General features: G+C 42.1%; 1 protein-coding gene across 1 annotated transcript in view; it reads right to left on the bottom strand.

The window, feature by feature from the left end:
* UBAP1 (ubiquitin associated protein 1) overlaps positions 1–7,531 on the bottom strand; it is a 34,091-nt gene extending 26,560 nt beyond the window's left edge. Inside the window, exon 1 of the mRNA XM_015824046.1 lies at positions 7,514–7,531. The gene's annotated coding sequence lies outside the window, so the exon portion shown is untranslated. The remainder of the gene's footprint in view (positions 1–7,513) is intronic.
* Between the last annotated feature and the right edge of the window lie 8,649 nt (positions 7,532–16,180).

Below are 16,180 nucleotides of genomic sequence, written 5' to 3'. Positions count from 1 at the left end.
CAGAGGTTGAATGAAGTGTGAGAAAGGAACTCAAAATAATCCTGCCTTTTTACTGTTTAGTATAAGATGAGACAGAGATAAACTTGGGTAACAGCAATTCTCCCCAAGATACAGGTAGTCCTTGACTTACAAACATTTGTTGACTGTTCAAAATTACAACACTGAAAAAAAGATTTATGATAAGTTTTTCACATGACCTTTGCAGTCATGTGATCAAAATTCAGACGCTCGGCAACTGATTCATATTTATGGGGTCACATGATCATCTTTTGGGACCTTCTGACAAGCAAACTCAACGTGGAAGCCAGATTCAATTAACAACCGGGTTACTGACTTAAGTGCAGTTAACACCTATGGCAAAAAGGTCGTAAAACGGGACAAAACTCACTTAACAACTGTCCTGCTTAGCAACAATAATTTGGGGCTCAACTGTAGTCTTACTACACTGTCTTGATAAAAAGTTACCACAGGAAAATTAGGCTAGACAATCTGTAATAAAATCAATTTTCTAACCTATGCAACTATTTTCCAGCTCATTAAAATGTAGCTTTATCCCATCGTACACCTTAGCCCCTCAGTGTCTGGTAACTATATTATTACCATTACCATGCTGTGATTACAGGACTGAACAGAAATGACACTGTACTATAAGTAAATAATATTTTATGAACATACAGGGGTATGGGTGTGTGTATGTTCAAAAAAGATACAAGAAAATCATGCTCAAGGAATTTAACTTCTCTGATACGGTCCACATGCATTTACACTCACAGACTTGAACCAAGGACCAAAGGGATAACTGGATTCTACTTGGCTAGCTAAACAATTGCCAATGAGAAATAATTGAATAATTTGGTGTTTCAACTTTGTACTATTTTGCCATGTTCTTTCATATTAAAAGAGCAAATAACTGAAACCAGTATCCATGTTTAGCCACATTTATTTCTCAGTGGGTGTAAGAATCTCTTATTTACACAGCATTAAACAGCTGCTCCTGAAAACACTTACTATTAAAAAGAGCATACAAGCAATTCTATCTACATAGAGTACAACATTGGGAACTGTGCCAATTATATGAAAGAGGGAAAAAAATCTGAACTGGGATGCTTCAGATAAAAAAAAAGGTAAAAAATCTGTTGCAGTCAAACTGCAAATGAGAAGGGTGAGTTAGCCAATCTGATATTAACCTTAAGCAACTGAATTAGTGTAACATATGTTATTATGATAAATGTGGGAACGTAAAATACTGTGATCTTTATCCCCATTAAAAGGTGAAGATAAAAAGTTGGGCTAACCAGCAAGAACATAATGCTGAACAATCCTTAATCCCCACAAACATGACAAACTGTTACAACATCTTTCATGCAAGGCTAAAAGCCTAGAATTTAAAAAAAAAATACAGAAAGGAAACCTCTGCCCTTTTAAGAAAATACTTCACAAAATTATCCATTTTATAACTGGAATACCAGGGGAAAACCTTGGCAGCAATGACTCAGTCCATAATCACAGCATTGTTTATTTTATTATTCTATTATTCTACTTTTGCTTGTTTAAACTTTTATTTCTTCATTTTTTTATGGTTGCGAGCTGCCTAGAGTAGTGCCACAGAGAAATAGGTGGCAAATACATTATTATATTGTTGATCATCGCACAGTCAGCCAGATGTTCAGACTGGATTTGGTATTTTTGTCTACCTATTGAGTTCTTACCAAAGACCTGGGATAGGCAGATGTGGATGTTTGATGGTACTACAGATATCGTCGCAGGATGGAAGCAGTTCCTAGCAAGGCCACTTAATTATTGTTATTATTATTATTTTCCAAAACGGCACAGAGTGTGGGAAACAGCCCATTTTGAATGTAAAAATAATTTTTTTCATCTCAAGACAGCATACTTACCGGTAGATCATTTTGGAAGAAGTTGAAGCTCAAAATACTATTTTCAGTATAAGACGTTTCCAAAAGGATCAAAACATTCTTTTTCGCGTTTAAAGTTAAGTGTTTCAAATTCAAATTGAAAATACTTTGACACTGCTAATTAGCAATCTTAACTTTCCTGGAAAGTTACAGTCAGATCTGGCATCATATCTGTCTTCAGAAATCTTCATGACTGAGAATGACTACTAGGTGACAAAGTAGTACTGATTAATGCTTACCCTAGCAAATTTGTACTGAGAACAAACTTCCGTTTGGTAAACCCCGTGATATTTGCTGGTCGGCTTACGTAACAGAGTGAGAATTTATCACAAACTTCCAAAACCTGTTGTGTGTTCAACTGTTACACAATCTACCTTTTTAAGTCTCTTAAATCTCTTCTAGTAAGCATCTTGGAAGTCTAGTTTTCCCATTCTAACCAACAGAAAAAAATAAAAAATCATTCCAGCTGCGACAACAAGGTCTTGTGCAATAAAGACAGGCCTTGCCTTCCGACTTTACTTAACCATAGTTCAAATTAAAGACAGCCTCAGAAAAGGTGCTTTATGGCCCGTAAGGAACTTCCAGCTATTACAAAACATTACACACAAACACCTCATGATTGTGATCCGAGTGCTTGGCAATCTATTCCCACTTGCCATAGGTAGCCAAGTGCCCTGCAATCATGTGATCACGTTTTGCAATTTTCTCTGCCAGGTTTCCCCAGAAAGTCATAGGGGAAGCAGGCAGGAAAAGTTGCAAGCAGCTGCTGCCTGCAGAGAGGACTCCCTCTTGCCTCTGGGGGCTGGTTGAAAGAACTCTGTGCCTGTATTGGATTTTGTCAAAGGCCTCTTTCAGCTCTGGCTGAAGAGTTTTCTGCTGAAATCCAAGCAGGTGTAGAGCTGAATTCCCTTTAGCAGGGAATTCAGCTAGCCACAGAGGCCAGAGGGAGTTGAAATCCAAGTAGCATTTTAAGCTGCTGAACAGAAAGGCAGCACAATAAATAAGGAGTGCAGGATGTCTGAGTGGTCTACACTGAGTGGTCTACCACTAAGTGGTCTACACTGAAGTTCCAGTGTAGACCACACAAAAGCAGCTCTCTTGTCAAAGGCTGAAAATCCTGTTTTCAACAGGGAAGATTTTCAGCTTGGAGAGACATTCCAAAATTGTCTGTGGCAGGTCTCCCCCACTTCCCTGAGGCAATTCCCATTCCGTACCTGAGTATCTGTCTGCTTAATAATATGCAAGATTACTTAAAAACTGTAATGAGGAATGCCAGACTTGTGATAACTGGTCAGTCAGTCAGTCATGTGACATCTCGCTTAACAACTGCTTCACTCAACAACTGGCATTCTGGTCCCAAATGTAATTGTAAATCCCAAATATAGTTATAAGTCCAAAACTACCTGTACTTTAAACATATTGTATTACATATACGTTTGTGGACTATGGCTTAAAGGGCAGTTTCAAGCAAATAAAACTTTAGCAGAAACCTAAAAGCACACTTATTTATATAGATGTTTTTATCTATGGGGTGTCCAAAATAATTAAGAGGGCAGGCAGCATATTTATTTATTCAGAAAATATATAAACGTGTGAGCAGCAATGTAAACCAGAAAAGTCAAATGGAACTGAAGCATGTTAATGCAGACACTTCTACATTGGAAATAATGTATGGTACTATAAAAAGTGTTCATGCTCAAGTTGTTTAGGAAAATTTAAATATCTTAACTGCAGCTACTCAATAACTGAAGGACTGAATAAAATCAGTCAGACATACGTCGAAAGGAATGTACTATTCATATTCCAATATTCATATTATATTATAATTATATTATAATATGAATATCCCCCTCTAATTTCTAACTTTTCCAAGGATCATTCCACAGATAAATTATAACATTTAAAAGCTTTCATGACAGTTCCTGAAATCTGTCACAAGACAGCAAGATTTTTCACCTCTGAATTTAAACAACAGAATTCATCTTTATGCATTCAAGGTATTTATTATGCCAGTTTTTAAGGTCAACATTTCCTATATTCTTCCAATATTTCATGGAATACTGTATGTTAACTGTCCTGTATTAATTGTTTATTTTGCAAGAATCTTTTGAAAATGAATGCTTTGGTCCTCTTTGTTTGCCCAGTTGTCTTCTGCAAACCCAAACTGAAAGTTCTCCATCTTCATACCCATTTTACATCACAAGGATCATTAGGCTTAAATGCTGCCGTAGTTGTAGGCTGTGTAGTACCTGTCATTTTTTTCCCCCAAAAAACCCATAACATTTTAAATTTCCTTAGTCAATACAACATTTAAACAAAAATAGGCATAAAATATATTTAACAGGTAATTCTGTGTGAAAACGTAACCCCCAAGTCCGTGAAGAGTAGAACACCAAATTAATCAATGATGATTCATAAAACAAAATTAGGTGACTCAATGATCAGCAGTGACTGACTGAATCCAGTTCCTTACTGGTGCCCATCCCAAAACAGTAAGAAAAAAGAAGAGTACAATATATGAATATGCAATTAACTACCCTTATAACCCACACTATACAAATTATACAAGAGTTTTCCATCTCTACTGGTTATAGATCAGAATCTCAGTGTGTGAGACAGATGCATACCCTTATACCAGTTGTGATTATTTCAAGGAAAAAAGACCAGTTTTGTCTAGCAAAATACTTCCAAGATAACAGGAAGCTTGTATTTATTTAAGAATGGTGAAGAGTAATCTTCCCAATTCAGAAAGGGCTAACCTCTAATTAAAACCCAGTTTTTCATTATTGTATAGAATGTTGTTGTTAGTTGCGAAGTCGTGTCCAGCCATCGCGACCCCATGGACGACGTTCCTCCAGGCCTTCCTGTCCTCAAAGATAGGACTACAATTAAGCCACCGGACCCTGGCATGATGAAGAGATTTCATTCAAGAACAAAGAAGTAGTAACCTTACTATGAAAATAAGTTTTCTATCCTTCAATTTATTTATTATTACTCTAATTTATTTATTACTCTAATTTATACCCCGCCCTTCTCCCGAGGGACTCAGGGCGGCTCACAGGTAAAAGCATGTACAAATATTTATAGAGCCCTTCCTATATATAAAGTATATTGGGGGGGGGTATCACAACTGACCAAGTAAATATGAATGTATAGCCATACACACAAAAAGATTGTTATTGTATTATTCAAGACCTCAGCAAAAACATGAATGTTATTTCTGCAGACACACAGGCCTAGTAGCTACCACAACAAAAACATGTTTATTCTTGCAGAAGTTATACTAAAGTACTGAATTTTTTAGAGTGGGGGGAAAGGGCACTCAATTGTCGAGCAGATAGCACCTTACTTATAACCCACAGACAGGCATACCAATCACAGAATGTAATCAATATAAAACCCGGATTCATCTAGTCCAAACTATGTGGCTTAATAAGTAAAATTTCAGACTATAACACTACTTGATGCTCTCTGAGCTTGGTTATTTTCTTACAACTCTTTCAGTGCCCAACTAAGTAACATCATCAATGCTAGAAGAGAATAGGCTTTGTTCTCTGTTTATATACAGTACAGGTAGTCCTCGACTTACAAGAGTTCATTTAGTGGCCATTTGAAGTTACAACAGCAGTGAAAAAAGTGACTTAAGACCATTTTTCACACTTATGGACGTTCCAGCATCGCCATGATCAGGTAATCAAAATTCAGATGCTTGGCAACTGACTCATATTTATGATGGTCGCAGTGTCCTGAGGTGATCCCCTTTTGCGACCTTCTGATAAGCAAAATCAATAGGGAAGCCAGATTCAATTAACAACCGTGTTACTATCTTAACAACTGCAGTTATTAACTTAACAATTGTGGCAAGAAAGGTCGTAAAATGGAGCAAAACTCACTTAACAAATGTCTCACTTAGCAACAGAAAGTTTGGGCTCAATTGAGGTCTTAAGTCAAGTATCTTGATCTGCATAAACAAGGATCAAATCCCTTCTAGCACTGATGACATTCCCTAGTTGGATCATGAAACGTCTGTAAGAAAACCACCAAGCTTAGAGAGCACCAAGGACCCCATAGTTCAACTCTGATCTACAAAGATTCTCTTGTATTGGTCAAAATGATTTTCCAACTTGATATGGTCAAAATGGTTTTCCAACTTGATATCCCCCAGGCATGGAAGGGCTAAATACTTGTATATAAATTTGCTGACCAGGCAAACCTCTTGTATATAAACAGAGAACAAACCCTACTTCCTTCTCGCACTGAAGATGTTACCTAGTTGGGTCATCAAATGACTGAAAGAAAACAACCAAGTTCAAAGAGCAACAAGGCCTCCTCCTCCCTTCTAGCACTGATGAGGTTACCTAGTTGGGTCATAAAATGTCTGCAAGAAAACAACCAAGCTCAGAGAGCACCATGGACCCCACATTCCTCCTCCTCCTCTCCACACACCTCACTCCCTTCTAGCACTGATGATGCTACCTAGTCAGGTCATGAAACATCTGCAAGAAAACCACCAAACGCAGAGAGCACCAAGGACCCTTCAGTCCTCCTCCTCCTCCTCCTCCCATCTCCCCCCTCCTCCTCTCCACAAACCCTTTCTAACCCTGATGATGCTACCTAGCTGGGTCACCAAACGTCTGCAAGAAAACCACCAAGCTCAGAGAGCACCAAGGACTGCACATTCCAAGCCTGAGCTAGGAGTACTGCATTCCCTTTTTGTTAATAACATTCATGGCTGATCCTAAGCGTACTATCCGTTTCCCGATTCCCAGGCCCTGCAAGCCACATAACCCTCTGTAGATCGCTATTGTCACCCACCAGCACCAAGCCAGATCCAAGCCAGGGGCCTCTTTAAGACCAGCTATTGTGGGGTGGGGGGGGTGAGACAAGGCGGATCCTGCCCCCAATCAGGCCACTCAACCCTTTCAGTAAGCAGCAACCACAAACCAGGAAGTAACCTGCCCGCTTCTCTGCCTAGGCCAGTGTTGCTCAACCTTTGACCATTTTAAGGCATGTGGACTTCAACTCCCAGAATTCCACAGCCAGCAAGGCTGGCTGTGGAATTCTGGGAGTTGAAGTCCACATGCCTTAAAATGGTCAAGGTTGAGCAACACTGGCCTAGCCCCCCCCCCCCATACACACACGCCAAGCTCAGGCTTTAGAAACTCCCCACGGTCGCCCAAACCTTTTTTTTTTCCCGAAGCAGAAGGCCGGGCAGCCCCCCACCCTCACCCCCAAATACGGCTCGGGCAAAGGGGAGCCACCTTCTCAGCGGGGCGGATCCGGCTGCGACGGGCCGAGAGGGAGGCAGGAGGCCCATTCAAGGGCCGGGGGAGTCCAATCTCAACGCGGAGGGCGGATCCAGGGGGCCGGCGAACGGCCGAGGGAGCCTCGCCGGGCGCTCCGGCAAGGCTGGGCCGAAGGAAAAGCCGGAGGAGCAGGATTCTCACGACCCCGGGCGACGAGCAAGGCGGCGTCCCACACCCCCGGTGCACTGCGCCTGCGCAGACTCCGCGCTCCCCCTTCCCTGAGGAGAAAACGGCCTTTCACCTCAGCGCCGCCCGAGAAGCGAAGGAAGGCCGCGGCTGAGGCCTACTCACTTCGGCGGCTCTGCCTCGGACCCTGCGGCGGCTCTTCCTCCTCCTCCTCCTCCTCGCCCCGCGCGGCGTCACCGAGTTATAACTCGCGACCGACGACGGCGACGGCCCACCGGCTCCCTCCTCCAGACGCGCCTCGGTAATGGGGCGACGCCATCTTGTCTCTCCGTTCCAACCGCGCCCCGCCTCTTCCGCCTCCGCCTTCCAACGGCGCCGCGCTGCGTCACCACCTCGGTCACGCGACGCGGAAGGACGGGGCCAATAAGAGCTGGGAGAGCCGGGGAGGAAGGGGGCGTGTTCTTTAGCCGGAGTGGCGTTGCCGGCGGGGGAACGCCCATCGCTCGCAGGGGATGATGGGAAATGTGGTCCAACCTTTCTACAAGGCGCTGGGGAAAACTCCTTTGGGGTTTCTTTTTTCCCCTGATTGGGGGAAAAACTGGTTGGGTTTGGGGATTGAAAATAATATTAATTATTATTGTATTGTATATTGTATATATACAGTATAGGGGTTACCTTGCTCAATAGTAGCAACTGTGAGAGGGACCTCAGAGTCCCAATGGACAATCACTTAAAATAGGAGCCAGCAGTGTGCTGCAGCTGCCAAAAAGGCCAACATAGTGCTGGGCTGCATTAACAGAGGGATAGAATCAAGATCACATGAAATGTTAATACCGCTTTACAATGCCTTGGTAAGGCCACACTTGGAATACTGCATCCAGTTTTGGCCACCACGATGTAAAAAAGATGTTGAGACTAGAAAGAGTACAGAGAAGAGCAACAAAGATGATTAGGGGACTGGAGGCTAAAGCATATAAGGAACGGCTGCTGGAATTGGGTATGTCTAGTTTAATGAAGAGAAGGAGGAGGGGGGACATGATAGCGGTTTTCTGATATCTCAGGGGCTGCCCCAAAGAAGAGGGAGTCAAGCTATTCTCCAAAGCACCTGAAGGCAGGACAAGAAGCAACGGATGGAAACTAATCAAGGAGAGAAGCAACCTAGAATTAAGGAGAAACTTTCTGACAGTGAGAACAATTAACCAGTGGAACAACCTGCCTCCAGAAGCGGTGAATGCTCCAACACTGGAAGTTTTTAAGAAAAGACTGGACAGCCATTTGTCTGAAATGGTGTAGGGTTCCTGCCTGAGCAGGGGGTTGGACTCAATGACCTCCAAGGTCCCTTCCAACTTTATTATTATTATTATTATTATTATTATTATTATTATTATTACTACTACTACTACTACTACTACTATTATTATTATTATTATATTTATTATATTTATTATATTTATTCATTATATTGGTTAATATAAAGATATTAATATACAGGTAGTCCTTGATTTACAACTGTTTTGTTTAATGACCATTCAAATTTACACCATCACTGAAAAAGTGATTTATTACCATTTTTCACACTTACGTTGCAGTATCCCCAGCATCCACATTTTGGTCACTTGACCCTGGGGATGCTGCAACGGTCGTTAATGTGAAAAATGGTCATAAGTCACTTTTTTCAGTGTTGTAACTTTGAACGGTCACTAAATGAACGGTTGTAAATTAAGGACCACCTGTAATAGTGGACTCAGAGTAGGGAGATTGGGGTTGGCATCCCACCTGAGGCCCAAAGCTAACTGTGTGATCTTGTGCCAGTCCATTACTTTCAGCCATGGAAGAAGAAAGCTGGGGTACAGCACTTCTGAAAACTTGCCAAGAAAACTGACGGGATTTGTTCAGATAATTGCTAGGAGTCAAAACTGACATGAAGGCACCCAACAAACAAACAAAACGTTGGACAGGATGAGTTGTGGAGGTTCCTAATCCTTTTAAATTTAAACAAATTTAAACAAAAAGACCAAAACAGCTTCTTGCCAACAATCAACTGTCAGCTAATCAGGGATTAACATCAGGTTTAATACCAACAAATCAACAATCAAGCAGTAAATGACAACCCATCAAGGAATGACTAACTCAGACAAACAATCAAGCATTAAATGGCACCATATTCAAGGAAACACAAAGAACACTTCCATCAATACTGACAAGCCGTTTGTAGAAAAACAAGAAATCCGAGAAAAAAACAGCATGGTTGCACAAAGAGCTCTCTGATAAACTGGAAGACGAAAAGGATAAGTACAAAAAAGGGAAAGAGGGACGCATAACTAAGGCAGAATATCAGCAGATAGCCCGAATCTGCAAAGATGAAGTCAGGAAAGCAAAGTCTCAGAATGAACAAAGATTGACAACAAATGTCAAAGATAATTTAAAAACATATAAATAACAAGAAAAAAGTGAAGGAAACAATTGGTCCACCAAAGAGAAAAGATGGCAAGGAAGTAACAGGCAGTAGAGAGAAAGTAGAGCTGCTTAACTCATTCTTTCCATCAATCTTCGTGCAAAAATAAACTATAGCCCAACCTACCAAAAACATAACTGTAAAAGACAGACTAGAAATAAAAATTAAGATAACCAAGAAAATGGTAAGAGAATACCTGTCTGATCTTCAATATAAATCACTGGGACCTGATGGATAACATCCCAAAGTTCTCATGGGGTTGGCAGATGTTATCTCAGAATCACTGTACTGTATCTTTCAAAAATCCTGGAACATTAGGAAACTACCAGAGGAGCTGGTAGAAGCTGATGTGGTTCTCATCTTCAAAAAAGGGGGGAAAATCAGACCCAGGAAACTACAGACCAATCAACCTGACATCAATACCTGGGAAGATACTGGAAAAAATACAAAACAGATCTGCAAACATCTAGAAACAAATAAAGTTATAACTAGTAGCCAGCACAGATCGTGCCAAACCAATGTTATTTCATTCTTTGACAAAATTAGTACACCAGCGAAATTCTGTGGACATGGTATACTTAAACATCAGCAAGGCATTTGACAAAGTAAACCACAACCTAATTCTTGGTAAACTAGAAAAATGTGGGATAGACAGCATCACCACCAAATAGATTTGTAACTGGCTAACAAACCGTATTCAACGAATCGTCCTTAATACTACTACATCTACATGGAGGGAAGTAAGCAGTGGGGTACCACAAGGTTCCGTCTTAGGCCCAGTACTCTTCAATATCTTCATCAATGACTTAGATGAGGGAATAGAAGGGAAACTCATCAAATCTGCAGATGACACTAAGCTGGCAGGAATAGCCAACACCCCAGAAGACAAGCTCAGGATCCAAAAACATCTTGACAGTCTTGAAAAATGGGCCCTATTTAACAAAATGAAATTTAATGTGGAAAAAAACAAGGTTTTACACCTAGGCAGGAAAAGCCAAAGATACAAGTACAGGTTAGGCAAAAACTGACTCAAAACCAGTAACTGTGAGAAGGACCTTGGAGTCCTAGTGGACGATCACACATGAGTCAGCAGTGTGTGGCGGCAGCCAAAAGAAGCTAATACAATCCTTGGTTGTATAAACAGGCATAGAATCAAAATTACGTGAAGTATTATTAGTACTGCCTCAGTAAGGCCACACTTGGAATACTGCATCCAGTTGTGGTCACTACATTACAAAAAGATGTTGAGACTTTGGGAAAAAGTGCAAAGAAGAGCAACTAAGATGATTAAGGGCCTGGAGACAAAAACATATAAAGAACCCAAGAATTTGGGTTTGGCTAGTCTAGAGAAAAGAAGGACTAGGGGAGACCCAATAGCAGTATTCCAGTATTTGACGGGCTGCCACAAAGAAGAGGGGGTCAACTTATCTTCCAAAGCACCAGAAGGCAAGACAAGAAACAATGGATAGAAACTAATAAAGGAGAGAAACAACCTAGAACTATGGAGAAACGTCCTGACAGGACAATTAACTGGTGGAACAGCTTGCCTTCACAAGTTGTGAGTGCTTCATCACGGGAGGTTTTTAAGAAAAGACTGGACAGCCACCTGTCTGAAATGGTATAGAGTCTCCTGCTTGAGCAAGGGATTGGACTAGGAGACCTCCAAGGTCCCTTCCAGCTCTATTCTGATTGTATACAGAGAGCAACCTCCCTCCCTTCTTGTACTAATGATGTTACCTAGTTGAATGATGAAACATCTGAGAGCATCAAGGACCCTTCAGTCCTCCTCCTCCTCCCCTTCTTCCACTCCACAATCCCTATTCCCTTCTAGCACTGATGATATTACCTAGTTGGGTCATGAAACATCTACAGAGAGCATCAAGACCCCACAGTCCTCCTCCTGCTCCCTCTCCTCCCCGTTCTTCCATTCCACAAATCCCATTCCCTTCTAGCACTGAAGATGTTACCTACTTGGGTTATGAAATGTCTGCAAGGAAACAACCAAGCTCAGAGAGCACCGAAGACCACGTACCTCTTCAATCAACTCCATCAACTAACCTTCCAGGAATTCCTTAAAACCAATTTATTCTTGACGGACTAATTGTGTCAGTGTTGTGTGCTTTAAATTTTAATTCAGCTTCCTTTGAATATAATTTGCCACAGCCATTTTATTGCTATGCATTATAAGTGTTAGGAAGCACCCTGAGTTTCAAGTTGCAGCACTCTCTAAATTCAGCAAACAAATAAATGAGTCACAAGCAGGTGATGGATTTATATTTCCATGTGGACCAAAACATGTCTTCCAATTTCAACCTAATCGTTTCAAAAAGAATATAATTCCCTGCTACGTAAATTATGCTTTTGGAAATCCTTTTTTCGGGCAGTAACCTAATTTTTTTCTAATTAGCTCAGTGGAAAGTAGGAGGTCCCACTCAGCTACTTGCTAGCTGTCTTGCATGACATATTTACTATGATTAATCCGAGAATAAATAACCTAGAACTAAGAGAAACTTCCTGACAGTTAGAAGAATTAACCAGTGGAACAACCTGCCTCCAGAAGCGGTGAATGCTCCAACACTGGAAGTTTTTAAGAAGAGACTGGACAGCCATTTGTCTTAAATGGTGTAGGGTTCCTGCCTGAGCAGGGGGTTGGACTAGAAGACCTCCAAGGTCCCTTCCAACTTTATTATTATTATTGATCATTGCACAGCCAGATGTTCAGACTGGATTTAGCATTTTTGTCTACCTATTGAGTCCTTATCAAGGACCTGGGATAGGCAGATGTGGATGTTTGATGGTATTACAGATCTCGTCGCAGGATGGAAGCAGTTCCTAGTAAGGCCGCCTTTTGCAATTGACTAATGGTGAATTTGTCAATGCCAATGGTGTTCAAGTGGTGCTCCAGTTGTTTTGGGATTGCACCCAAGGCGCCTATTACTATTGGTACTACCCTTGCTTGCCTTTGCCACAGTCTTTCTATTTCTATTTGTAGGTCTTTGTATTTTGTTATCTTCTCCAGTTCTTTCTCATCTATTCTGCTGTCTCCAGGCACTGCCACGTCCACTATCCAGAGTTTTTCGTCTTTCTCATCGACAATTGTTAAGTCCGGGGTGTTATGTTGCAGGTGCTTGTCTGTCTGAATTCTGAAGTCCCAGAGCAGTTTAATTTTATGATTTTCTATGACTTTCTCTGTTTTATGATCCCACCAGTTCTTGCTTGCAGGCAAATTATATTTCTTGCAGATCTTCCAATGCACCATTGTTGCTACTTTGTCATGCCGCTACAATGATGCATTATTATATTATTATTATTGTTGTTGTCAATAATTTTCTGGGATTGCAAAATGCTGCAGAAGTAATCAGGCAGCCCAGATCCATAGCACGCACCAAACTAAAATGTCTGGTATAGTTGGTTATTTTGTTTAGAATGCTGTGCAAACGCTGAGTTCCTTTTTTTTTTTGTATTAATAACCAATGGCTTTTGTGGTATTTTGCTTGTTCCTGATTACGGGAGCTTGTCTGCACATTTCTAATACAGGTTAGAGCTTACAAAGTTCACTTAGTGACTGCTCACAGTTGCAACGGCACTGAAAAAAGTGACTTTTGATCGTTTTCCACACCATTTGCAGCATCCCCTTGGTCACACGATCAGAATTTGTCTGTAAAGAACACACAAGCAGTCCCTGACTTACAACCATCCATTTAGTGACTGAAATTACACTGGTAATTTTAATGAGGCAAAACTCAACTACTTTGCTTAGCAAAGTAGTTTGGATTCAATTGTGGCTGTAAGTCGAGGACTAGCTACTTGTACTTGAGATTAAGGGTCTGCCTGACTGACGTAGCACATGAGGACAAATTGAGGTTTTCTCCTTCTTTAGCTGAACATGGAGAAGAGCCTGTTAGAAGTAAGTCTTCATCCTGGTTCATCCAAGCCGGGAATAAATAAGCAAACATGGCGACTGCTTTGGGAAGAAGGTTACAGTTTATTGCAGAAGACAGATAAGCAGCAGAGGAGAAAAAAAGAGAGAGAGCACATGGGTAGAAGGCCTTTTTATACCCCCTCCCAGCCCTGCTTGGAGTAGTTTCCTGTTCCTGTGGCATGAACTTTGAGGCTATTTCTGAGTGTTTTTCTAGGCCTTGATATCTGTGGTTTAATCCCATTATCATATCCTGCTTCCCAGGTGATGGGGCTTATGACTCTTAAGAGCTTCTTTTGTCTTGAGATCCCTGGCTCCAAACTTCCTGATGGTTCCACATCTGCATATGTATAAGACTAGCTACTGCTTTGGGCAAAGAGATGAGGCCAGGTTTGGTTTCTGCTTTTCAAAAAATGTTTTTAAAAATCCTTTTGGTGAACAATATTTTTCTTTCTGCCTTTTTAATATTTCCTTCTCTGGGGTAACTTCCCACAAGCCTAATGCTAGGAAAGACTGAGGGCAATAGAAGAAGGGGACGATAGAGAATGAGGTGGCTGGATGGAGTCATTGAAGCAGTAGGTGTGAGCTTAAATGGATTCCAGAAGATAGTAGAGGACAGGAAGGCCTGGAGGAACGTTGTCTATGGGGTCACGATGGGTCGGACACGACTTTACAACAACAAGCTGAACATCCAGTAACGCAACTTTTCCCCTAAAAAATCAGTGTTTAAAGAAAAAGGATGAAGCAGATCAGTGCTTTCCAATCTTTGGATCTATCCCATAGGCGCAGAAGTGGGGAGAAGTTTGCAAGAACCCCCATTTCTTAATCAGGAACAGAAGGGAAGAGAGATGTCACTCTTAAAGGTTGGCTGCATGGAGTCTGCCTGCTAATCCGTATAATGTGGTCCACTTGGGACTTTTTCCAGAAACCATAAATGCATACTGTTTTAAAATGTGGGAATCCAGCTGTTGTTGGAAGAAAGGTCTTCATCGTGGTTCATACAAGCTGGGAATAAACATGGCAACTGCTTTGGGAAGAAGGTTGTAGTTTATTGGAGAGGAGAGCCAGACAGAAAGATGGTTCTGGCAGCAAGAGAAGTTAAAAAAAAAAAAAGGGCTGGACACATGTAGGGAGTAGGTTTTTATACCTTTTGGAGCCTTTTGTTTGGAGTTGTTCCTGTGGCATGAATTTTGACCTGAGTCTGAGTGTGCCTTTCTGGTATTCTGATGGTGATGGGTCAATCTTATTATGTCCAAAGGTCATATCCTGCTTCCCTGGGGCTGATGACTCTTAGAGTTTGGATGGGGTATGTAGATTTTAGGTCTTTGTCTTCTTAATCTCCTAGCTCCCTGGATTTACATCTGCATCTCTATAGAGCTGGTTTCTGCTTGGGGAAGAGACCTGGGGCTATTAAGAAAACTGGGCATGCTTTCCTGCTTCTTTAAGATCCTTGGAGGAAATATATTTTTCTGCCCTTTTTAATATTTCCTTCTCTGGGGGGCTGACTTCCCACAGTCGGCTGCATGGAGTCTGCCTGCTAATCCATGTAATGTGGTCCACTTGGAGTTTTTCCAGAAACCATAAATGTATCCTGTTTTAAAAGGTGGGAATCCAGCTATAAGATCTATACGGAGAGCAGTGGAAGATACTAAATTGATATGGTAAAGCCTTGCAGGGTTTTTGGGCTGGGACAAATGAACGCTTCATGAGTGACTGGAGATGTTTAAAACTGCAGTAACAAATATGCAACTCGCTTGGTGTTTCTTAATGAGTGTGTGTTAATGGTTAATTCATTAATGAGTAATGTGCTTCTTAATGAGGACTCAGTTGGGGACAATATGATACTTGTAAACAGGTTAGAGAGGGCAGTAAAGCCTGTGAAGCGGTATATAAGTCTAACTCAGTGTTTCTCAACCTTGACAATTTTAAGGCATGTGGACTTCAACTCCCAGAATTCCACAGCCAGCATTGCTGGCTGTGGAATTCTGGGAATTGAAGTCCACATGCCTTAAAATTGTCAAGGTTGAGAAACACTGGTCTAACCACTGAACTTGAGCAAATCCTGACTGGGCCTTCGCCCTTGGCTATCGCCTGACGAGCATAGGAGGCGCCATAACAAAACAATGGCGCGCCCGCAACGCGGCCTTTGACCAATCAGAGAAGACTCCGCGGCCGAACCCAGCTCGCTCTCCCGCGCTTGCCCAGTGCGGGACTGTAATAACCCTGAGGCGGAAGCAACTCGGGCCCGGAGCGCAGCCTTCGTTGCCGAGCAACCGCGAGCGGCCGGGGCGTGGTCGGCTCGCGCCTGCGCAGACTCTCCCAGCCGTAAAGCGCGACGCCGTCGACCCGCTCTGCTGGCCTCCCGCCGCGGGCGGGCGCGAAATGTCGTGAGCCGCATCCGGCCGGTCGACGGCGCGGGAGCGACCGCGGGCGGGTGGCGACCGGCGGCCTCCCATGC

The sequence above is a fragment of the Protobothrops mucrosquamatus genome, unplaced genomic scaffold, assembly GCF_001527695.2.
Source record: "Protobothrops mucrosquamatus isolate PMUCROS unplaced genomic scaffold, P.Mucros_1.0 scaffold2095, whole genome shotgun sequence".
In the NCBI taxonomy this organism is placed as follows: domain Eukaryota; kingdom Metazoa; phylum Chordata; class Lepidosauria; order Squamata; family Viperidae; genus Protobothrops; species Protobothrops mucrosquamatus.
The sequence above is the reverse complement of the archived record's forward strand: the minus strand, read 5'-3'. Positions and strand labels throughout refer to the sequence as shown.